The sequence below is a fragment of the Rhinatrema bivittatum genome, chromosome 9, assembly GCF_901001135.1.
Source record: "Rhinatrema bivittatum chromosome 9, aRhiBiv1.1, whole genome shotgun sequence".
NCBI lineage: Eukaryota > Metazoa > Chordata > Amphibia > Gymnophiona > Rhinatrematidae > Rhinatrema > Rhinatrema bivittatum.
The window spans coordinates 244339046-244364736 of NC_042623.1; the positions used below are offsets into that span (position 1 = coordinate 244339046).

Here is a 25691-nt window from a genome sequence, read left to right on the forward strand (position 1 = left end):
ACTTATATGCAGACGATGTTCAGATACTGATTCCAATTACTGAATCTCTCCAAAAAACTCTGGACTTCTGGAACTCTTGCCAACAAGCCATCAACAACTTACTCACTAACCTCAACTTGATCCTTAATCAAAACAAAACAGAATATCTCCTCATTTCCCAAAACGGAACCTACACACTTCCAAGTACCATCATGTCAACTCAATTAACAATAACCCCACAAGTCAGAAATCTAGGAGTTATACTTGATAACCAAATGAATTATAGATCACTCATAAATAACATCGTAAAGGATGGATTCTTCAAATTACAAGTCTTAAAAAGACTGAGACCACTCCTACATTTCAAAGACTTCTGATTAGTTCTACAAGCAATCATTCTCACGAAAATAGATTACTGCAACTCACTTCTACTGGGTCTCCCTGCCAACGCCATAAAACCGCTACAGATGCTGCAGAACGCTGCAGCGAGGATCTTAACCAAGTCCAACAAAAGAGACCACATCTCACCCATCTTAAAAAGCCTACACTGGCTTCCCGTCAAATTCAGAATACTATTCAAAGTGCTCTCAGTAACCCACAAGGCAATACACAACCTGGCACCACTCGAGCTCACATTCCCTCTCCAACTCCATACATCTTCCAGACCAGTGAGACAAGCCTACAAAAACAACCTTCAAATTCCACCGATGAAGTCAGCATTAAGTAAAAGAGCTTTCTCCACAGCTGGGCCTAAACTCTGGAACTCTCTCCCATCAGAGCTCAGATCACTGCAATGCTCCACTACATTTAAAAAAAGACTCAAGACTTGGTTATTCAACCAAGCTTTCCCATAACATCAACCTGCGAAATATCCCTGCCAATATCCCCTCAGTAGTAACACGCTAGAGAACTATATAGATCTTCTCTAGAAATCACATGATCTTTGGCAGTCTATTATCTTTGGCAGACTATTATCTTTGGCAGTCTATCATTAAAACCCAGCCTCTAGCCTATATTAGGCACCGCTCATGTTAATTATGTTATTACCCCCATATATCTTAATCCAAGTTAATTCGACCTGTTCACTGTAAGACATTTACTTGTCATTGTTGTTGTTGTTTAAAATGTAAACCTAATTGATCAATAATTTTGTTATTGGAAAGTCGGTATTTTGGAAAGTCGGTTATTGGAAAGTCGGTATAGAAAAATGCTAAATAAATAAAATAAATGTCTGACCAACATAACATCGCTCCTGGGAACCATGTCTGTAACTAGCGCATGTCCCTCTTCGCCTGTTGCAACAGCTGCCTGCAAGTCCATGTTCCTAAATCGTTGCCGCCTAGGTGTGCTATTAACATGTCTGGTGCTGCCAAAGCTCCCCTCCTAACGCAAAGCATTGGCAGTAGTTGTCCCCACTGCATCCCTCGCTTTCCCATCCATGTGACCTGCACTCCTCGCGGGGCCAAACCAAGATGCACACCATGCTTGTGCTGTTGTGCCCTCTGCGCTGCCCAATGTACAAAGGAATGCCCCACGATCCAAACATTGTTCAGCTTAGTGGACGATTCTGCAATTAAGAACACTTCCTGTTAATTATCCATACCATGTGCGCTAACCTCGTCTAGTCTCATGTATGCATTAACTGCTAAGGAACGCCACCGTCCTATTTGCTGGATGGTCTCTGTTCCCAAACCTGCCTGTGCTGCGCTGGTAGCTGCTCCAATCTGAAAGGAGTGGGTCCCAAAGTTTGCTGCGTTCCGTCCCACCCTGGTTAGCGCGCGCTTAAATATCGCAGAAAACTGATACGTTGTCAGAGGGACCCCATCTTTATGTACTAGTAAATGGCTCCCCTTTTTTGGGCAGACTGCGAAGAATGCTTCTAAATTAGCCAGCAGGCAAGAAACTTGGTTTATTAACCTGGTTAATGTCACTGCTGCCCCTTTTCCTGATTGGTCTGTCTTGGACCAAGGTATCAATATTCTGAGAGTGTTTCCCAATATCTTGACATGCTGAGTCAGCATCCCTGTGTCTCCCGTGTCTTCTTTCGATGCTGGTACGAGCTCGCCTATGCGCAGGGCCCCGAAAAAAGCCAGCGAAAATGCCAGTTGGAATAACTGTGTTTCAAATTGTGATTCACAAACCTCCCGTAGCGCATACCATAACTGAGCTAATAATTCATGCGTAACTGGGTGCCTCCCGTCTTTCTTGTGCCCTAATTTTCTGCCCAACTTTTCATCAGTTTTTTTTAACCAGAAATCCCTTGGTGGGATCGCCCCATCCTTGAGCATTTGTGAAGAAGGCCAGTCCTGCTTTACCACGAAGCCCCTCGACAGTCCCGACTCTTTTTTGCCCAAGCGATATATGCCACTACCAGATCACCCGACACTGGACCAGCTGTCCAACCGTGTTGATTTAGGAATGTTCCCGTATCCCTTGGAGTACGCATCCCACGTAGCGGGTGCCACCGATCTCCGTAGCAAGTCTATGGTGGCTGGAGCCCAATTTGCCCATAAGTGGTCCGGTACCGGAGTCCCCTCCTCTTCTGCGTTGGGTACCTGTTTGCGTTATAATAATAACGCAAACAGGGTACCTGTTTGCATTATTTGCCTTAATAGGTTTGCAACCTTCAGACATTTTGCCGTCTGCCTGTTCATGACATATACCTCGGCTTGATTGTCGCTCCAAAAAATTGTTTTTTGTAGTCTTGATCCCCATATGACCAATGCCACCCAAATTGGGAATAGCTCAAGGAATGTTATATTGCGTGTTGTTCCTTCTTGAACCCGTGCTGTCGGCCATTGGGCGGCAGCCCACGCACCTTGGCAATAGACTCCGAATCCCCACCCCCCGAAGCGTCCGATTGTATGTCCAAGTTGCGACTTGACATCGGGGGCTCTTGCCATATGGATATTCCATTGAAGTCTTTCAAGAAGTTTTCCCAGATTGCTAGATCGTCCTTTATTGCCTTTATCCTTATGAAATGATGCGGTTTCCGTACGGATGTGGTTGTGGCCGCTAGTCTGCGCAAGAAAACTCTGCCCATTGGGATCATTCTGCACGCGAAGTTGAATGTGCCCACTATTGACTGTACTTCCTGCAGAGTTAACTTTCTCTCACGCATAGCGTTTTGTACAAGGTCCCTCAGTTTCTGTAGCTTGTCCTCTGGAAGCCTGGATATCATTCTTTCGGAATCCAGTTCAATACCCAAAAAACACATGTTCGTCCTTGGCCCTTCTGTCTTGTCGATTGCTAAAGGTACGCCGAAATCTTTCGCCACTTCTTGGAACGTCCTCAGTAGGCGGGTCGCTGCGCCTATCCCATCCGGGCCAACAAACAAAAAGTCATCCAGGTAGTGTATGATATTGTCCAGTCCTGCTTTCTTCGCCGTCACCCAATGCAGAAATGTGCTGAGCACCTCAAAATAGGCGCATGAAACTGAGCACCCCATGGGCATGCACTTGTCGAAGTAGAATTGTCCACGGAGTTTGAAACCCAGTAGCGGGAAGCTGTCTGGATGCACGGGTAGCAAGCGAAACGCCAATTCTATGTCCATTTTTTACATCGCTGCCGACCTCCCACACCACCTCAGCAAAGATACGGCACTGTCGAATGATGCGTACTGTACCGCACATTCCTCTTGTGGTATGTGGTCGTTTACTGATGCTCCAGTTGGGAAAGACAAGTTTTGAATGAGTCTGTATTTTCCCGGCTCCTCCTTTGGTATGACTGCCAACGGGGAGATCATCTTCTGAAAGGGTGGCAACTGGAAAGGGCCGGCAATTCTGCCCAACTCTATCTCCTTGTCTAGTTGCTTTGGACAATGTCAGGATGCCGCGTTGTGGATGGCGCATTGCCTGCAGCGTGAATGTTGATGTTGCCTTGATAAGGGATTCTGAACCCTTCCTGGAAACCTTCTGTAATCTTCTTTGCTTCCTCTCTCCTTGGGTATTTATCCAGCCATTTCATCATTTAGTCTAGTCTTATTGGTAAGGCGGCTTTTTGGGAGTGTTGGGCTTCATTTTTCCGTAGAACTCCCATTCCCAGCTTTTTTTGTGCACTTGATCGCTGGGTGGGGTGCGGAACAAATCAGGCATATGTGCTTGAATTTACACTCCTTGAAATTTCAGGATGCCTTGTATCTCCAGCACGTGCTGTTAGATGCACCTCCTGATCTTGCATAGCCTAGTTCCGAGGTTGATGGCCTTGCAGCTGCTCGATTCCTTCCGCCGGCATCACTGGCTCTGTTGGTCATCTGTTTGAGCCATAGGTTCACATCAGGCATTCCCCATGAGAGCTGCGCATTTTCCTCCATTCGATTGCGGAAACGCTCATCATAGTTCAACCAGGCCCATCCCTCATACGCCCGGTACGCTTCCAGAATCGTGTCCCCGTAGGTTAGCATTGGACCGCACTGCCCGGGATCATCTTTTGTGATGACGCTCATCATGCGAAAGTATGCGCGTGTCCAGTTCACGATATTGCGTGCTATTTTTTCGTTGTTGTCCGGCAGTGGGTCGCTGGTCTTAGTTCTCTTCCTGTCTCGCGGACCCCTCCTACCTTCCATGAGTCTGACAATGTCAATGTATTCCCTTTGCTTTATCCTCTTTCGTAGTTTTCTTGGCATGCTTTCCCATAGGGGAATACCCTGTGCAGCGGACGCTGTTGCCTCCACTCCTTGTAGTGTCGTTGGTTGAGTCGTACTATTCTCGTCTGCTCTGTCTGTATTGGTAGAGGTGCTGCTTTTGCTGGAGCTGTACCTTTTCCTACACTTAGTTTTTCCCCTTTTTTTAAGTGCCTGCGCAGCTATTAGGCCCTGGGGAAGGGGGGGGGGGGGGGTTGGGGTGATTTGTGCAGGTAACTCCACCTCTGCTTGTCTCCTGGGATGCATCTACCACTCCGTCGTCTCGGGAGCGATCGGGTGCTGTCGGCTCTGCTGTCACCGTCTTGGGTGTGTGGGTGGCCTGTTCCTGCCTTGTTGATGCTCTCTGTGCGTTTGAGGGGGTGTGTCAGCATTGTTCCTTTCGAAGCTCTCTGTGCTGGTCTGTGGCTCGCCTGTGTCGTTCGTCGTGGAAATCTCCGATGCGCTCTGCTGGCCCACCGTGCTGGGGCGAGCCTCTAGTTGCCCCACCCAAAATCCCCAGGGGTATATCGGGTATGAGAATGGTCCCGGGTATGCTGCTGGCGGCCATCGTGGGAAGGCGGGGTGGCCTGGGTTGGCGCCAGAGGGTGTTCCTCCTGGGATGCAGGTGTTGGGTTGCATCCAAGGGGCGATGCCCCATGGGGGGGCATGCCCGTGGCTGCTCCAAGGTAGGCTGAGTTCCGGTGGAGAGACCGGGTGTGGTGCCCTGGGTTGACTCTTGGGGTGTCTCCTGGCTCTCGCATTGGTAATCCGGTGCGCCTTCCTCCCCCGGCTGTCGTGTTTGTTGCCCCCCTACGGGTGTCTGGGTTGGGGGTAGCTGCTGGCGCTGGGACCCTGTCCGCTGGCAGATGTGGTGCCGGAGTCTGATGGGGGACACTCTTCCGACCCTTTTTTGGTTGGGGCGGGGTCGGCTCCTGGGTCCCCTGCGTCCCCGTCCCTCGCTTTCCCCTGGTATGGGCGCCCCCGGAATGGCTGTTTGGCTGGTTCCCGGCTCGCGGTTTGGGTCCCCTTCCCATCCTGTGAGATGGGATCTGGGTTACTTACTGTTCTGTGGGTCAGTAGGGTGTCCTGGCGGCCGTGCCTAGGTCGTGCGGTCTTTCACTGGATCTGGGGCCTGGGTCCTGTTGTCCGGGGTTGGTGGTCTATGCCTTGTCTCTCTTTTCTTCTTCTTTTTTTTATTAAAAAGTTATCATCTTTCTCCTTTTTTTTTTTTTTTGTAAAGGCCTCCGAAGGTTGGGGTGGGCTGATGGCGTTGGGCCAGCCGCGTGGCAGTCGTGCCGAGCGAGCAGCATTACAAAAACGGCTAGTTTCCAAAAGGACGCCCTTTAAAGCTCGGCCGGCGTCATCAGCCTACGACGGCCTCCCTGATGACGCCGGCCGCAGGAACGCCCCGAAGGGAAAGGGCCTCAGATCTGGGTGCCGCCCTCGTTGCTGGCGGTGCCGCGAAAATGCCCCCACAGGGGCGGGTCCAGGCTCCCCCAATGATGTCCTGCTGCGTGCCCGGCTCCCCCCCCGAGCCCAGGTAATCCGTGTGCTCCGATTAATATCGGGCCCACCCATTTCTCATGAAACATTAAACAATAAAACCAAGATATAAATCATTAATGGTAAACTCATACTAATAAAATAATTTCAAAACAGCTGATGAATAGAATTTCCAATAATTAAAGACTCATAGAAATTTTGAAAGCTTTCCCAAACACCAATAACATATTTCAAAGCAGCAGACACACCAAACACTACCCAGTAATTGAAAATAAAGTTAAAAAAAATCTCCCACTCTCCCTGCTTGGGAACTTTTGATTTTCAGTCTGAGCTTTGTCATGGATTAGTGGGGGGAGGCAGTGGCTGCAATACACAAACTTTCTCCTCTCTTAGGTACACACTTTCCAACACATGCATACTCATTTACTCACACATTCATACACACACTCTCCCCCCACATGCTTGTCACATACTCATGCTTTCTGCTAGGACAAGCAAGATGGTTGTCCTCACATGTGGGTGACATCTTCTGATGGAGCCTGGCACGGAAAATTTTTGTCAAAATTTCTAGAAGCTTTGACCATCAGACTGAGCATGCCCAGCCTGCTACTATCCGCACGTCCACGCAAGGTCCCGCTTCAGTCTCTTCTTATCCATGGTGCATTTGCCTCGCGGTTCGTGGAGCTCCTCCTTTTCCATATTTTCCCTTGATAATGAGTTTTTTCGGTCAATTCTTTCGCCGGGTCCCCCTTCAGGTCGGTGCCATCTCGGTACGGTAGGTCTTTTCAGCCTCTTTTCCAATTTGCGGTCTATTCCTGACTACTCACCTCACAGTGACCGCCGGTCATCGACCGCACGCCGGGTGTTTTTTCATGGTGTTGATCGGTTTTCGTTTGTGCCCTAGTGCCCGTGTACCATGTCCATCACGGATCCGCATGAGGTCTGTATCCTCTGCCTAGGGGTCTCGCACGATGTCTGAGGGTGCCGTCTGTGCGATCAGATGACACCCAAAGGGCGTCGGGCGTGCCTTGATAAAATGGAAAAATATTTCGGGACCCAGAAGTCCTCTACGCCTGCGTTGGTCCCTCTGACGCTGAAAGATCACGGGGAGCCGTCCGAACCGCTTCCCCTAGCGGTCCCTCTGGCCAGTTCCTCCAATGATCGCGGAAAAGGGAGATCGATCCTCGATGGTCTCCCCACTCTCCAGGATATCTGGCTCATTGGTCTCCTCGGTGCCGGGGAAAGACCGGCACCGAGCACAAAAAAAATTCCATAAGCATAGACACCAGTCAGTCAACGCATGATTCCAGAGCGGCATCGGTGACCGCCGAGCCGCCATTGGAGGTCACATCCTCCGATGCTCCCGGTAGCCGAGACATTCCCCACCGACACCAGTGCAGGGCACTGTGCCTCCTCGAAGAACAGAGGAAGAGCTGGTATCACCTCGTCCCCCTCCATCAGTCCTGACCACTCAGGAATTCAAGGAGGAGTTGGAGCGCAGGGTGCAGTCTACGGTGCTAAAAGCGCTGCAGAGCATTGAGCTACCGGTGCCAATGGCCCCCTTACTGGTGCCTGAGCCTCCACCATCGATGCTAGCACCACTGCTGGAGGGTCTGGACATCGTTCCGGGTGCCCTACCGACGCAACCGGTGCCCGAAGGATCTTCGAGTTCCCATCGGCTACCGATACTCTCCATCGGAGTGATCCTAGTTCTCAGATCCTAGTTCTCAGATCCTCCGAGGAAGAAGATGCGGCCGGTACCGGGTTCCCTCACCCACGGTTCCCCGAGCCATTGCCACATCCCTCCGGCCTACTGTGGCCTCTCGCTCTTTCTACTCTGGGGGCCCATTGATGCTGCTGGTTCCACTGAGGCCATCGGAGCCCAGGGTCGATACCCCTCATGGCCCTTGTCCACGGCATGTTGACCCTGGTGGAAGAGGAGCCTTATGACCCCTGGGGTGATGACTCCACAGACTCATCCTTGTCTGCTCGGACTGTTGTTGGGGCCCTTCCCTCCGGGGGAGCGGTGCCAGTCGCTGCCTGAGGACTTGTCCTTCACAGGATTTGGTAGGGCCATGGCCAAGGCCATCCCATTTCAACTCCTTATGGAAGAGGATGCACATCATAAGATGCTGGAAAGTGCTCCAGTTCATCGATGCACCTAAGGAAATCGTGGCGGTTCGTATCTACGATATCTTTAGACATCCTCCTCCACATGTGGGAACATCCATTTCTGTCTCCCCTGTTAACAAGAAGGCCGATGCCACCTATCTGGTGCAACAGGCTGTGGGGTTTGACAGAAAGCAGCTCCCCCACCAGTCAGTGGTCATGGAGTCTGCTTTGAAAAAGGCTCGACGCTCCCGTCCCCATGCCTCCGCTCCTCCGGGCCGCAAGCATAGGGAGCTCGATACCTTGGGAAGAAAGATCTTTCAGAGCGCCATGCTGATACCCGCATTGCCGTCTATCAGCTGTACATGACCCAGTACAACCGCAATCTCTGGAAACAAGTCCAGGATTTTGCAGAGCAACAGCAGGTGGGCCTTGCCGCCATTGCCCTGCTGGGTCTTGAGGCGGGAAAACACAAGGTGTGTTCCACCTACAATGTTTTTGATGCGGTAGCCTGTTTAGCTACCGTGGACATTGGTGCCAGAGGAATTGCGTGGCTCTGGGCCTTAGACCTCCAGCCGGAGGTCCAAGACAGGCTAGTCTACCTTCCCTGCACGGGTGAGAACCTCGTTGGGGATGTAGTGGCGCAACTGAAGGACCATCATTATACCCTTCAGCAGCTGTCTGCTAGTGCCTCGGAAGGCTTGTCCTCAGCCAGAAAGTCCTTCAGGCAATGTTCTCGGAAACCCTTTTACTGGCAGAGGAAGTATTATTCTCCCACCATCTGGACTCGCCCACTGCGCACCAGCTCCAGGGGCTGTCCTTGCCAACTGTGAGCGCCTAGGCTGCAGAAAGCCTCGTCATGGGGTTTTGACTGGCCATACCCCTGCCATCGGATCCCCCAGTTGGAGGCAGGCTCATGAGCTTCGCCAGCTGCTGGGAAGAGATCACTTGGGACCGCTGGATCCTCTCAATCATGCCCCAGGGGTACCGGCTCCATTTCAGTAAGCTCCCAGAGACCTCTCCCCATGTCTATTGTGGGGTTTGTCCATCCATTTGGTCATGCTTCAGTTGGAACTTTCCGCCTTCCTCATGGCGGGCGCAGTAGAACCCGTCCCTCGCCGTCAACAAGGCTGAGGGTTCTATTCAAGGTATTTCCTCATCCTGAAGAGGAATGGTGGCTTGCGCCCCATTCTCGACCTCCAGGCATTCAACAAGTTTCTCATAAGTCAAACGTTCAAGATTGTTTCTTTGGGCATGCTGATTCCGCTCTTCAGAAGAGGAGACTGGCTTTGCTCCCTCGACCGCATGCATTGCAATCGTCCCCAGCCACCGGAAATACCTCCGCTTTGTGTTGGGGAAACCGCATTACTGGCACAAAAGTGCTGCACTTTGGGCTGGCATTGGCCCCCTACGCTTTCACCAAATGCTTAGCAGTGGTGGCCGCCTACCTTGGGTGTCGCTCAGTCCATGTGTTCCTGTACCTGGACGACTGGCTGGTCAGGAGTGAGTCTTGCTCTGGAGCCTTGCAGGTCCTGACCTTGATGGTGCAGACCCTGAAGACGGTGGGGTTTGTTATCGGCTTCCCCAAGTCACACCTCGGTTCTTCCCCCCCCCAAGTTGGACTTCATCGGTGCCAGGCTGGATATGGCACAAGCGAAAGCTTTTCTGCCCAGGGATCGGGCAGTCGCCCTTGCCTCGCTGGCTGCCCTTCTCCACAACAGTCGGATGGTACCAGCCTGTCTTCTGCTTCGCCTTCTGGGCCATGCAGCGGCCTCTGTCCATGTGATCCCTGGCTCGCCTCTGCATGAGGAGCGCCCAGTGGACCCTGCGGTCCCGGTAGTGGTAGGCATCTCAGGAGCTCGAGGCTCCAGTCTTAGTTACAGACCCTTTACGAGTGTCTGTCATGGTGGGAAGATATTTCCAACCTGGAAAGAGGGCTTCCCTTTAGCCCGCTCCGCCCCAGGTGACCCTTACCACTGATGCTTCCCCCCAGGGTTGGAGGCCCATGTCAACGGTCTTCACACGCAGGGCCTCTGGATCCCCGCCGAAGCACACTGACAGATAAACTTTCTGGAGCTTCGGGCAATGCGCTACGCCTTGTGGGTGTTCAGGGACCTATTGTCCTCCAAGGACATCCTGATCCGGATGGACAATTAAGTTGTGATGTGGCACATCAACAAACAGGGCAGCACGGGCTTGTTCCTCCTCTGCCGAGAAGCAGTGCAGGTGTGGACCTGGGCTTTGTCTCAGGGGATGTCCCTACGAGCTACCTGTCTGCTAGGCCACCTCAATGTGCTGGCAGACTGCCTCAGCTGGTATTTCCAGCCCCACGAGTGGTTCCTCAACCTGGAAGTGGCAGCCGAGCTGTTCCGCCGGTGGGGTACGCCGGACGTGGATCTGTTTGCTTTCCCTCAACCACAAAGAAAGCAGGTTCTGCTCCTTATTAGTGGGGAGCAGCCATCCGGCCTGCGATGCCTTCTCCCTTCATTGGAGGAAAGGCCTTCTGTATGCGTACCCCCCTTTACCAGTCCTCTTGAAGATTCTATCAAAGCTTCAGCAGGACAGGGGGACCATGATTCTCGTAGCACCCTCTTGGCCTCAGCAGGTCTGGTTCCCACTTCTGCAGGATCTGTCTGTGCAGGCGCCCATTTGGCTGGGGACTGTGCTCGACCTTATATCGCAGAATCTGCACCCTGCGCCATCCGAACCTCTGGGCGCTGGTCCTCACGGCTTGGATGTTGAGCACATAGTCCTCCAGCCCCTGCAGCTCTCGGAATGTGTTTCCCGGGTCCTGGTGGAGTCCCGAAAACCTTCAACCAGGAAGTCTTACTGCTCCAAGTGGAAGCATTTTTCCGTCTGGTGCATGCCCCCTCTCCCAGCTACTGGACTATCTGTGGCACCTGTCTGAGTCTGGGCTCCAGACCAGTTCTGTCAGGGTGCACCTCCTCACTGTCAGTGCGTACGATCGAGGTGTTGTTGGCACGCCTTTTTCGGTCCAGCCCTTAGTGGGCCGTTACATGCGGGGTCTCCTTCAACTGAAGCCCCCCTCTTCGGCTTCTGGTTGCATCCTGGGACCTCAACGTTGTTCAGCGAGCCTCATGCGGCCTCCTTTCGAGCCGCTTCAGTCTTGTGACCTGAAGTTCCTCACCTGGAAAGTCATATTCCTGGTGGCGATTACTTCGGCTTGTAGAGTCAGTGAGATTTAGGCTCTGGTTACATACACGCCATACACGAGGATCTTCCATGACAGTGTGGTCCTGCGTATGCATCCTGTGTTTCTGCCCAAGGTTGTGACTGATTTCCACTTCAGTCAGTCCAAAGCTCTGCCCACCTTCTTTCTGAGGCCTCATTCCCACCCAGGGGAATGGGTGCTTCATACCCTGGACTGTAAAAGCGCTTTGAGGTTCTACCTGGCTGCATGGTGAGCCACAGACAGTCCACCCAGCTATTTGTGTCCTTTAACCCCAATAGGCTGGGGGTGCCGGTGGGTAAGCAGACCTTGTCCAATTTGCTGGTAGATTGTATCGCCTTCTGCTACACGCAGGCAGGCCTTCAGCTAGCTGGCAAAGTTAAAGTTCACTCTGTGCGGGCTATGGTAACGTCAGTGGCTCATTTGTGGACGCACAGATAGTAGCAGGCTGGGCATGCTCAGTCTGCTGGACAAAGCTTCTAGAAATTTTGACAAAAGTTTTTTGTGCCGGGCTTCAACTGATGATGCCACCCACATGTGAGGACTAATATCCTGCTGTCCTGGAGAACACTTGTTACAGGTAAGCAACTGTGCTTTACTACCCTTACCATAAGGCTTCGGGGGTAACTGCACAGACTACTCTTAAGAGAAACTGGGTAACCTGCACGGCAGATAGTACCATAAGAAGCTTACTGGGCAGACTAGATGGACGATTTAGTTCTTTTCTGCTGTCATTACTATGTTACTATGTGCTACTCTGTTTTATTGTCCATTCATTTCCTAATAATTCCTAGCATTATGTTTTATTTTCTTGGCCACCACCACCAAATATTAGGCAGAGGATTTCAATACTTTATCCATAATGGTGCCTAAATTATTTTCCTGGGTAGCAATTCCCAATGTAGAATCTTGCATTATGTAGTTATAATTTGGGTTGTTCTTTCCCTACATGCATCACTTTGCACTTGCCCACATTAAATGCCATCTGCTATTTTGATGCCCAGTCTTGCAAGGTCCTCTTGCAATTTCTCACAATTCTCTTGTGATAACTTTGAATAGTTTTGTTTCATCAGCAGATTTGATCACCTTACTTGTTCCCAACTCTAGGTCATTTATAAATGTTAACAAAAAAAAAAAAGTAGTAGTTCCATTACAGATCCCTGGGATACTCCACTATTCACCTTTCTCCATTGAGAAAGCTGACCATTTAGTCCAACTCTGTTTTCTATCTTTTAATCCATTTTCAGTCCACTATAGAACACTGCCTCTTATCCCATAACTTTTTAATTTCCTCAAAAGTCTGTCAAATGCTTTCTTAAAATCCAGATACACGATATAAACTAGCTTATCTTTAACCACATATTTATTAATGCCTTCAAAAAATGTAGAAGGTTAGTGAGGCAAGACATCACATGGCTAAATCCATGTTGGCTTTTTCCTATTAAACTGACTATATGTTCAGTAATTTTTGTGTTTTTGTAAATAGTTTCAACAGTTTTTCCCAGTAATCATTCAGTGCACAGCATCCAAGCCATCAAATTGAGGGAAGGAAGGGTCAGATGAAATGGATTTTCCTGTTTTTGAGTTAATAAAGATAGATCCAACCAGAGAGAGATGAGGACTTCTGGACAGCTGTACTAGATATGCAAACCAGACCTGTCTGGATCACACTTGGAGCTATGAGGATCAGACGGGTCGGTCTTTGAGCACTTTTTGCACCATTATGGCTTTTAGTGAAATTAGTGAAAAAATGTACTTGAGATCTGCATTCCAGATGAGTAGAAAATCATCATGAGCAGATTTGAGTTTGCTGGAAAGAATTGAGCAAAATTTTCTGTTTTTGTTTTGATGCAAATAGGTCGATTTGCTGGAAGTCCCCATAGACTGAATAGTTTGTGGCTTATTGACTGCTGCAGAGACCATTCATGTGGACAAAACACTCTGCTGTGGCAATCTGCTAATATGTTGGAGATCCCTGGAAAGTAGGTCACTTGAAGTACAGCTTGATGTTTGCATGCCCATTCTTATATCATTGTTTCTTGGCAAACTGTGCATGATCCTCTGCCAACTTGCTTGTTCAATTAGAACAGGGCTATTAGGTTATTGGTTTGAATGGGAATACTCTTCCCCGGAGGAACCTAGTGAAAATTTAGTATATTCGATCGCTGTCAATTCTAGGAGGCTTATTTGAATCTGTCGTTCTATGACCAAGTCCCTTAACTTTGAAAGAGACCAATGTGGTCCTCCCAATCCTTTGTGGGGGCATCAGTTGCCAATATTACTTGGCGAGGAAGTAAACAGAGCAGTGCTTCTTCCTGTTTCATTTATTTCAAAAGGGAAGGTCCAAAAAAACCGGAAACTGATCCAATATTGCAGTAGCAACCAAAGACAAGGGGATCAGTGAACACCAGGAGTTCTTTATTCTGCACATGATGTTCTGTGCAGAATAAAGAACTCCTGACATTCATTTATTTCAAATCCTCTACTTTGGTTGTTAAAGGATTGAGTAAACTGGTCCCATTGGGAATGGGGGCCCCACTGTAGGAGTCATGTGAAGCCAGGTTAGAGAAACTAGCTGAATTGCTGTCACCATGTAGCCTAGAACAACCAGCACCTCCCTGGCCGATGACTGATTGGTGTTCAAACAGTTTATTTACAAGGGATCACCCGGTTTGTCAGAAGGCAAGCTCTCTTTTGTAGAGAATGTATCCAAACTCCAGTGAATTTGATTTACTGGGAGGGAATCAGAGTAGATTTTTTGGAATTCTCTAGGAAACCTTATGACTAGAGTAGCTATGATTTGTGCAGGAGAGATTGCCGACACAAGCCAGTCATCCATGGAAGGAAAGACTCTGATATACTTCCCTTAGCCACTTGGTGAAGACACTCAGTGCTACTGACAGGTTGAAGGGGAGCACCATAAAGTGCAGGTAATGCCAGTTGGAGGGATGAATAGGAGAATAAGTAAGGATCCTTTAGATCCAGAGTGCACATTCTCTCCACTCCTTTGGATAAAGGGGAGAAATATGTGGAGAGAATTCATTTTCAATCTCTCCTAGAATATATACTTGTTCAGGCTTCTTAAATCCAGGATGAGTCTCTGTGTCCTGGATTTCTTGGGGATAAGGAAATAGTGGGAGTAGAACCTCCACTACCTATGGTGATTTGGAGGAACCGGTTGTATGAGGAGCGACTCCATTTCCATGAGGAGTTGCATCGAGTGAAACCAATCTGGATTGAAGGCTAAGCAGTGTAGAAGCATGGGAAGCCAGGAGAAATGCAAGCAGTATCCAGGTTTCATAATTTTTAGAATTCGGCAATCTTTGATTTTGTGCCTTTCCTCCACATAGTGCTAGATTCCCTGCACCACCCCCCCCCCCCCCCCCCCAACTGCCATCAGAAAGAATATTTGCTGGGTTTGACAAGTGGTTAAAAAACTTGGCCCAGGCTTGGGCTGGCCTTGCTGACTTGCTTTGGGCTGATGGCATTCATACTGTTTAATTTGAGCCAGATGTTGTTGCTGTTGCGGCTATACTGGTGGAATCCTCTAGTTGGAATTACCAGAAGGGAGATCTCTGGAAATATGGTCTCTTACAAACATAGTAAGGGCACCTTGCCGAAGACAGTTGTTTCAGTCCTGTGAAGAGGAACTGGACCTCTTCATGCTGTTCCTTTATTTGAGCTTTTCTCTGAAAAGGTGATCACCTAGGCAGGTAAATTCTGCCAACTTGTCATGGACCTCGTGTAGACTACTTGCTCTTAAGCAAACCAGGTGGTATCGAATGAGATGGCGTATACATTCTTTAGCATCAAGTGACTAAAAGTATGCAATTTTGCATTTTCTGAACTATATAGAACTGGTCAGTGGAAATTTGTGCATTAAGCATGAAGGTTTGGAATATTTTTACCAAAATTGTTCAGTAGCCTGGGATCCTTCCTTGTTGGGGTATTTGAGTATATCCTTGTTTCTTTGCTCTTTTAAGAGGTATTCAACCACAAGTGATTGGGGTAGTTGCACTATTCCAAAACCTGAGGATTTTTGTATTCTATATTTAAGGTCTAGTTTTCTTGCAACTGGGGCACAGGAAATAAGATTGTCCCACATTCATAAGAACATAAGAACATAAGAAAATGCCATACTGGGTCAGACCAAGGGTCCATCAAGCCCAGCATCCTGTTTCCAACAGTGGCCAATCCAGGCCATAAGAACCTGGCAAGTACCCAAAAACTAAGTCTATTCCATGTAACCATTGCTAATGTTAGTGGCTATTCTCTAAGTGAACTTAATAGCAGGTAATGGACTTCTCCTCCAAGAACTTATCCAATCCTTTTCTCCTCCAAGAACTTATCCAATCCAATCTTTTAGGATATCATGAATTGGGATGGCGGCTGGTTCTGCTGGCATTTCCAAAATTTAGAGGAGGTCAGAGATGTTTGTGTGAGTATCTTTGTCCTTCCACACATTAACTCCGAGCACTTTCCCCAACTTGTCCAGAAATTTGGAGTGGGAAAGGTCATCTGGTGGAGACAAGTGTTCTGGAGGCTCTAGGAGGGAGTCAAAAGGGATCCTTGTTGATCCTTCTTCAGAGCCTAGATGTGCGGGAATACTAATCCAGGGCCCCAATGATGAAGGTGACTGAAGAGGGGTCTTTAATCGCCAAGGAGGGATGTACTTCTAGTGCACATCCTGTAGCTGGAATCCACTGTAAGTGAATGCCGTGGGCTTGAGCCACCTTGCAGGGCTCTGATGGAGTATCCAAACGACTTGGGGATAGTAGGACTTCTTTCCTTGAAGTAAATCTGATGTCTTGGAAAGATGTTGGAAGCTACCCTCCTTATCCTTAGCCACAAAAGAGGTAATGAAATCTTTCACCAACTCTTTTTGGTTGAGAGGCTTTTGTGCCCTCTGACCTGGCGTAGGTGGTGGAACATTCTCTTGTGATAACCAGAATGGAATCCTGCACATCTGAACTCTGCAAAATTTGAATTGGAGGCTGATTAGATGCAAGAAGTACCAAATAGCAAATAAGATCTTGTACCTTCACATATAGCCCTTGTTCTATTAATTTTGTTTGTATAAGGGCATCATATCCCCTTCTTCCCCTGTCATAATTCTTGAAATGCCAGCATACAGTGGTGTTGGAAGCACTGTGATGTGCCAGAGATATTGAGGATTGATGAATTAATCCTATGTTCTAGGGCTCACTGCATTGAGTGCTCTGATGGTGCTCCACAGAGTGGAGCTGCCTTATCTTCAACACATTCCACTTATATTTGCTTGTCCCCGAGGATTTGACCTGTTCTGCTGAAGGGAAGATATACTTTTTAGGAACTCCTATTCAACTGCATTCCTGGGGAGGCGGAGGGACTGTGACTTTTCTGAGACTTACGCAGTTCCTTCATTTTCCAAGCCACAATTGTGATCTGGTCCCAGTCAGTAGTATAGATCATGTCATAAGAACATAAGAAAATGCCATACTGGGTCAGACCAAGGGTCCATCAAGCCCAGCATCCTGTTTCCAACAGTGGCCAATCCAGGCCAAAAGAACCTGGCAAGTACCCAAAAACTGTCTATTCCATGTTACCATTGCTAATGGCAGTGGCTATTCTCTAAGTGAACTTAATAGCAGGTAATGGACTTCTCCTCCAAGAACTTATCCAATCCTTTTTTAAACACAGCTATACTAACTGCACTAACCACATCCTCTGGCAACAAATTCCAGAGTTTAATTGTGCGTTGATTAAAAAAGAACTTTCTCCGATTAGTTTTAAATGTGCACCATGCTAACTTCATGGAGTGCCCCCTAGTTTTTCTATTATCCAAAAGAGTAAATAACCGATTCACATCTACCCGTTCTAGACCTCTCATGATTTTAAACACCTCTATCATATCCCCCCTCAGTCGTCTCTTCTCCAAGCTGAAAAGTCCTAACCTCAGTCTAACTTCAGTTAGTCAGCCTGAGTGACTCACTGCTCTCTTGATTGACAAATGTTGGTCCCTATTCAAACCCAATCACATTACCTCAACACCTTTCCAAGGTGAGTAACTGAGCTGAACTATTCAACTTTTTTACTTAGGTATACACTGCTCCTAGCTTATTTCTAGCTTCTGGCTACTTTTTGGGTTGTGTTTTTTTCTTCAATACAAACACTCTTTTCTTTAAAAGTCTGGAGAACACTCAGTTCTGCAGACTTTTAAAAATAAACACTCTACCTACTGCTACCTTATTGACTGACTATTTAAAAATACAAACAGTCTAACTTGTTTATTCACTGCCTTTCTGACTATTAAAGGCACAAACACACTAAATAATATTCCAAAATAGTTAACTTTGCCCCAATACTTTTAAAAAAGACAATGTCCCAAGCAAAAACTTACTGATTCCTTTCAGCCACCAGCAAGGTGATCCTCTCCTCTAAGTGTTCCCACTGGTTCCCATTGGTAATGGACATCTTCCTACTGCAAATACAATCCTTAAAGCCACTCATGGTGGCTTTCTCCTTGCTGGACATCCTAAGGAAAAATGATTTGAAAAATAGCACTGAAAAGTGCTGATTTAGGGCTACCGAGACAGTAAGGCAAAATTTAGGAGGAAATATCTGAAGAATTTACAGAAGAATTTAATCCATGCTTGGATGGAAAAAGAGTGAGGGTGCTCACAAGGCAACACCCACATGGACATTTTTTGCATATACTCAGTAGAGCAAAAGCTCTACTAGCTGACAGATCAATACTCTAAGGCCGCGGTAGAAACAGTGCGGCAGTGTCGGGCGCACCCTCGTTCCCCACACGCACAGTTCTCTTCACCTACCGCTCGATACTCTCTTCAAATTGCATGCAAATGCATGCCGCGGCTGCGAAGCCTTAGGCAAGCGATAGGCCCGCGCAACCCATTTTACTGTATAGAGCGCCTATACAGTATCCTGGGTTCGCGGGCCTAACGCTTCACGGCCGCGCTGGTATCTGTCATTTCAAATGTCATTTCATAATTAATTTCTGTCTAACTTTGTCTAATACTGTCTAATTTTGTCTAATATGGTTTATTATATGTATATATACTGTCTAATATGTCTAATATGTCTAACATGTCTAATATGGTTTATTATATGGTTTATTATATTTAGTATATGTCTAATTTTGTCTAATATGGTTTATTACATGTAATCTCGTTTAACTGTGACGCATGTTGGCACCACAGTAAAGTTAACTTATCTCTTAACTATCTATCTTTCCTCCACCTATCATTGTAATTTCCTTTCTCAGTTACATGTAAACCGACATGATGTTTTTTTTTACGAATGCCGGTATATAAAAGTTATAAAATAAATAAATAAATAAATGACATTTGAAATGACAGGTACCAGGAAGTGAACAGTTATGTTCCCCGATGCTCGGCAAACTTTCCCCCAGACCCCGCTCACCTGCCCTGGCCCCGTCTGGTCTCCGGTGCAGCCCCAGTCCTGTCCCCTCCTCCCGAAGCAAAAAAAAAACCGAAAAAGTAGCAAGGCTCGGGCCTGCTACGGTAGTCCCTTCTCCCTTCTCCCTTCTCCTCTCCTCCCGATTTCGGCGCTCAAGGCGGCCGGGTGGGCGTGCATTCATTCAGGCAGAGGGAGCCGGCGGCGAAAGCGGCCTCCGGCTCCCTCTGCCTGGATGAATGCACGGGCCCCGCCGGCAGTGAATGAATGCCCGTGCGATTTCGGCGCTCAAGGGGGCCGGGTGGGCGTGCATTCATCCAGGCAGAGGGAGCCGGCGGTGAAAGCGGCCTCCGGCTCCCTCTGCCTGGATGAATGCACGGCCCCTGCCGGCAGTGAATGAATGCCCGTGTGATTTCGGCGCTCAAGGCGTGACGTCACGTCATGTGACTGCCTTGAGCGCCGAAATCGCACGGGCATTCATTCACTGCCGGCGGGGGCCGTGCATTCATCCGGCAGAGGGAGCCGGTGGCCGCTTTCGCCGCCGGCTCCCTCTGCCTGGATGAATGCACGCCCACTCGGCCGCCTTGAGCGCTGAAATCGCACGGGCATTCACTCACTGCCGGCGGGGGCCATGCATTCATCCAGGCAGAGGGAGCCGGAGGCCGCTTTCGCCGCCGGCTCCCTCTGCCTGGATGAATGCACGCCCACCCGGCCGCCTTGAGCGCCGAAATCGGGAGGAGAGGAGAAGGGACTACCGTAGCAGGCCCGACCCTTGCTACTTTTTCGGTTTTTTTTTTTTGCTTCGGGAGGAGGGGACAGGACTGGGGCTGCACCGGAGACCGGACGGGGCCTTGAGCGCCGAAATCGCCTTTATTTTTTACACTTTATTCCCGTTTTAATTTTCGAACACCACACTAACACCAAGTAGAGGGTAGGCGGTAAACTAACAGGTTAAGGACGCGGCAAAATAGCGGGTTACAAAGGAGATAATCTGAGCGCGCATCACAGTATCGGAGGGGAATAGCTAATTCCTTCATTATACAGCTAATTCGTTCATTTACATATCGTATACATGCTGCGTGCGGAAAGGGTTATGCGTCTGTTTTAAGAAGCGCTAAGGATGCGTGAAACTGGAGACTGTATCGCTGGATCGCCTTAAGCGTCCGAATTGTGCGCTCCCAGCACGTTACAGACGGGAAATCTTCAACCGCACGTTACAGTATCGACCTGTGAGTGAGAGGGTCCATTTAGTGCTGCCCGAAAATGTCACCAATATGTCACGGCTCATTCATCCCTGTCTGTCAATGGAAAGATGTCTTATTACAGTGGGAATTTTAGGCATGAAGATTCTTAATTGGCCCTTTTGAAAATTTACTGGGCTTAGTACCCAAGTTTAAGAACCTAGCTTCACTAGGTTTCTAAATTTAGGATCCTATAAAGTGGGTGTCTACATCCATGGAGTTAGAGTGGGGAAAACAAACTTAGTTTAGTACTAATTTTCAGCACTAGGCATCTAATTTAGGATTCTAGACAAATGAAAGCAGTCCTAATTTTTAGGCTCCCAAATTTTAGGAACATTTTCAGTTGAAAATTTAGAATAAATTTGGCTAAAAAATGGCACGTAATTTAAGGGCTCTGCTTTCTTTGAATATTGGTCTGTAAAAGAAATCCAAACTGCATTGTTGAACATCATCTCTGAAATGGCTGGCTGTTCTGAACTAGTTAGGATGTTTTCCCTCTCTACTCGCCATGTAAAACCAAAAATTAATTCTGTGACACAAACTCCTTCTATTACCAGTTTGTGAAATAACATAAAACCCTGCAAAAAAAGTCAGTCAGAACCCATATAGTAAACCTACCATGCCAAATAGCACTCACATGTCAAACAGTAGCAATTCTAAATGAAAAGGCAACATCACAAATTTTCCACAGGTTCTAAATACCAGTATATCCCTTGCTGGGAAAACCAAACAAGACAACTTGTTACAGATACATTAGCAAAATAGCTCACCTCAATCACACATGCAGAATATAGATTCTTACCAAATATAGACAGTGACCACAAATTAGAAATTGAAATATGCAGACCAAAAAACTTAATTTCTTTTCTCTGTAGTCCAGCCTTAGCCCTTCCAACCAGTTGCCTGCAGACAGGAGGAGAGGGGATGGTTTAATGAGCCGAGTGACTGCTCTTTGCTTTGCATGGATAGATAGCTTGTGAGAGAGAATGTACCTGCCCTCTGAGCAAGTACAGGCGCTGCACACTATAGTTAAAAAACTTCTATCAGCTCAATCCTCTATGGCCAGCCAAATCCTAGTCCTCATCCACATGGCAGCAGAGATGCATGTAGTTCACTGACCCAACTGCACATCCATTGCTTCCAGTGGCATTTACGTACCCAATGGAATCAGCTTACTAAATTGCTAGTACAATAATTCATATGTTTTGGAATATGAAAGAGGAGCTTCACTGGTGACTGGGATGGAGGCCCCCCCTCCCCCCCTCAGCCTCTTCCCCACCTCATGTTGGCGATGCCTCCACTAAAGGTTGAGGGGCTCATATCCAATCCTTTTGGACACAGGACACTTGGTCTCTCAAAGAGCATCTTCTCCATATCAACCTTCTTGAACTGAGGTCGATAAAGAATGTCTCTGAGTTCATGCACCTGCTGTGAAGAAAGAGCATCTTACTTCAAACGGACAACCAAATTGCCATGTTTTATATAAACAGGGTGGCACGGGGTTGCTGTGTCAAGATGCTGAAAATGTCAATGGGCGATTGACCATCAAGTGACTTTTCAAGCCATGCACTTACCTTAGGGTATCCAATACATTGGGGGACTGCCTTAGGATGTTTCATACTCACGAATGGGCTCTCAATCCACAGCCAATGAACTGTTTGAGTTGTGGGGCTGTCCATTGATAAATCAGTTTGTGACAGAACAGAACCAGAAACTTGATCAGTTTAGCTCCATTCTTCCGAACGATCTGAGATTGGCTCAAGACACTTCCCAATTCGATTGGGGGACAAACCTTGTGTACACTTTTCACCCTTACCTCTTATTGTGATGTCAGTGCAGTAACTTGTTTAGGACCATGGCTACATGATTCTCAGCTCTGGCATATCCCAGACAAGTCAGGTATGCATATCTAGTCCGACTTTCAGTACATCCTCCAGTCCACCTCAGTTCCAATCCTCTTCTGCTGATTCAGGAGAATGGCAGCTTAATTCATCCAAATCTTCCATCTCTAACATCACAGCTTGGATGTTTAGTGCTTGATAATCCCCGATCTGACACTGCTCAAATTTGATGATACTATTCTTTCAGCCCAAAAACCTTCCACCAGATGCAGCTATTTCGTTAAGTGGAGTCTAGACTCCAAGTGGTGTGCCCAGAATTTATTGGACCCATTCTACTGCAAATCAAAACACCTGTTATTGTATTTGCACCTCTTAGATTCATGACTTGCTACATCTTTCATAAGGATACATCTGAGCACCATAGTGGCTTATCATGCATCCATAGATAATAGCCCATCTTGATACATCATCTCATAATGAAATTCATGAAGGGATTGTGGTACTTGAAACATCTAGTACAGAAGTCACTGGTGCCATGGGATTTCAGCATAGACCTTGCTCATTTGATGAAGCCACCGATGAGGACCCCCACGGTATTCACTCCAAAGTTCTGAAAGAATTCAAATGTGAAATTGTAGATCTGTAATCTCTCAGTAAAATAAATTACAATGCCTGAAGACCGGACGGTAACTAATGTGATGCCAGTTTTTAAGAAGGGATCAAGGCGCATGATCTGATAAACTATAGACCGATGAGCCTCATTTTAGTGCTGGGCTAAAGGCTAGAACCTAATTTTGAAAAAAAAAAAAATACTGAGCATGTGACCAGATATGGGTTAATGGGATAGAGCCAGCATGGATTTAACAAAAGGAAGGCATTTGACACTCTTCCTGAGATGCTGCAGAAAATTAAAGAGTCATAAGAAAGGTGACAATGTTTGGAGGAGGTGGTGAGGACAAAAACCATGAAAGAATCAAAGGGGGCATGGGATAAACCCTATGGATCCCTAAAGACTAGAGGATTGATTGTGTAGAATGCATGGGGGTAACTTGCTGGTGCGGCGTTTACCACCCTTAACTAATAAGCCTTCACATTCTTGATGCAACTCCATCATGGCTCTCTGCTTCAGTGTCAAGGGGAAAAGGGCAATTGCATTTGAACAGCAACTGAGGGCCCCGATCTTTATGCTCTGGGGAAACAAACAAGTATAGGGGTAACTTGCTGATGTGCAGTTACTACCTATAACCAATAAACTTGATACTTTCATGTAACTCCAACATTGCTCTCTGCTTCAACGGCAAGACATAATGGGGAACTGGATTCAAATAGCAACCAACAAAGGCCCTGACTTTTATGGACTAGGAAACTCATAAGCATGGGGGTAACCTACACGGATAATACCATAAGCTTGCTGGGCAGACTGGATGAACCATTTGGACTTTTTCTGCCGTCATGTCTGTTTTTATTTAGATACTGGTTAAAAAATTATAAGCAGAGTAGAACTAAATGGTCAGTTTCTCTAATGGAGAAAAGTGAATAGCTGAATGCTCAAGGGAGTTCTGCTGGGATCAGTGATGTTCAATATATTCATAAATGATCTGGAAAAAGCAACAGATGTAGTGATCAATTTGCAGAAGACACAAAATTATTCAAAGTTCTTAACATGAGTGGATTGTGAGGAGTTGAGACTGGGCATCTAAATGGCAGATTAAATTTAATATGGACAAGTGCAAAGTGATGCACATAGTAAAAAAAATAAAACATAAAATAAAAAAATTTCTAACTGTATGTATACCATGCTAACTTCTATGTAAGATGTTACCACTCGGCAAAATGATTTTTGAGTCGTCAGCTCAGTGTGTGGCAGTGGTTAAAAAAGCAAAGAGAATTAAGAATTATTTGGAAAGGAATAGAAATCAAAACTGGGACAATAATGCCTCTGAATTGCTTCATAGTGGAATATTATATGCAGTTTTGAATCTGATACAGCAGTACTAGAAAACATTCACAAAAGAAGATGGAATGGCTCTTACTAGAATAGACTTTAACAGGTCAGGGTTCTTCAGTTTAGAGAATAGAAGACAGAGAAAGGATATGATAGAGATTTACAAAATTAAGAGTGGTGTAGAATGTCAATCTAGAATATGTCAAAATAGTCTCTAGGGCCCATTTAGTCTACCCAAGTTACTTCCTATCTGAACTACTATTATAAGGCTTTGCTGTTTTATAAAGAAAATAACCTCAGTACTATTATAGTTGTGGCACACCAGCAGTAGCAGATCTGCTTTGGGCGAGCACACAAAATAGGGAGTTAGTGTTTCCCATAGTTTAGAATGCAGAACAGTGATTTGTAGATAGTGTACCTTGATTCCCAGTATCTAATTGAAGCACAAATATCCTGTGTAATTAGGGTCTTTATATTCTTAAGGTATATCTGACAGATATGAGTGTTTTTGGACAGAAAGGATTTACTGTTGGTGGTTCATGCTTTAGTATTAGGGAAAATTTGATTATTGTAATAGCCTTTGTCATGATCTCCTATCTGTAAGACTGAAACAGTTACAGAATGTCCCAAATCAACTCATATTTAGCGGATCTTTATCTCCCTCGAATTTCTGAGGAAGAGAAATACTTTTTTGATCAGGAAATATCAATTTTTGAAATTCAACAAGTAGTAAAAGATCTGAGTTAATAAAGCCCCAGGCTTAGATGGATTTACTTTCCAGTTCTATAAAACATTCTCAAAGGATGTGATGGCCCCACTAAGGAAGTTATTTAATTATGTAAGGGAGGATAATCCAATTTTCCCCAGGTATAATCTAGCTGGTATAACAATTCTTGCGAAACCTGGGTGGGATATTAGAGTGTGGTTTGTATCTGCCTATTTCCTTACTTAATGTTGATCTTAAGATACTAGCTAAAATCTTAGCCAACCGATTAATTAGGGTAATGGCTAAATTGGTGCACCCAGTTCAGGCTGGTTTCAAACTGGATAGGATGGCAACAGACAATGTGAGAAAAATTATAAACTTTATTTGGTGGGTAAAAAAGAACAAATCCCTGCCGTCCTGCTATCGGTGGATACCGAAAAGGCCTTTGACATGGTCCATTGGCCCTTTCTGTTTTGTATGTTAGAACACATGAACTTTGGTCCCTTTTTCCTAAATTTGCTGCGGCAGTTAAATAAAGAACCGCAAGCCAGCGTCAAGGCTAATAGTTCTTATTCTGACCCATTCATTATTCAAAGGGGGATCAGGCAAGGCTGTCCCCTTTCGCCTTTTTGTTTGCTTTATTTTTAGAGCCTTTGGCTATTAATGTTCGCAAGGCAATAGAGATGTGGGGTAACTGGAGGGGAAGACGGTTACAAATTGTCTCTCTTTGCAGACAATATCCTATTTACCAATACCAAGCTGGAAGAGGGCCGTAGCTGCTTTGAGGGAGTTTAGTGCCGTCTCAGGTTTCAAGCTGAATCTAGATAAGTCAGAGCTGTTAAACATCAGTTCCAGAAGCACAGCTCACTAAGTTGCTGTCTACTTTTCACTTTAAGTGGGCCACTAAAAAGATTTAAGTATTTAGGAATCTATATAAGTAAACAACTGGAGAACCTATATAAATTGAATCTCCTTCCTCTAGCAAATAAAGTATTCCATGATTTAGATATTTGGTACAAATTTTCCCTGTCATGGTTGGGCGGAATAGTTGCAGTAAAAATGAACTTATTACCTACACTTTGCAATTTTTTTCAGTCGCTGCCTATTTACATTTCAACAGCAATCCTAAAGCTATGGCAG

At 46.7% G+C, this 25691-nt stretch overlaps 1 protein-coding gene across 15 annotated transcripts in view; it reads left to right on the forward strand.

The window, feature by feature from the left end:
- TBL1XR1 (transducin beta like 1 X-linked receptor 1) overlaps positions 1 to 25691 on the forward strand; it is an 854914-nt gene that overhangs the window by 159256 nt on the left and 669967 nt on the right. The window contains exon 1 of one of the 15 annotated variants that reach the window (XM_029616817.1): positions 13264 to 13384. The exons of the other annotated variants lie outside the window; for them this stretch is intronic. The gene's annotated coding sequence lies outside the window, so the exon portion shown is untranslated. Of the gene's footprint in view, positions 1 to 13263; positions 13385 to 25691 lie in introns of those variants that run through there. 15 annotated transcript variants of the gene reach the window in all.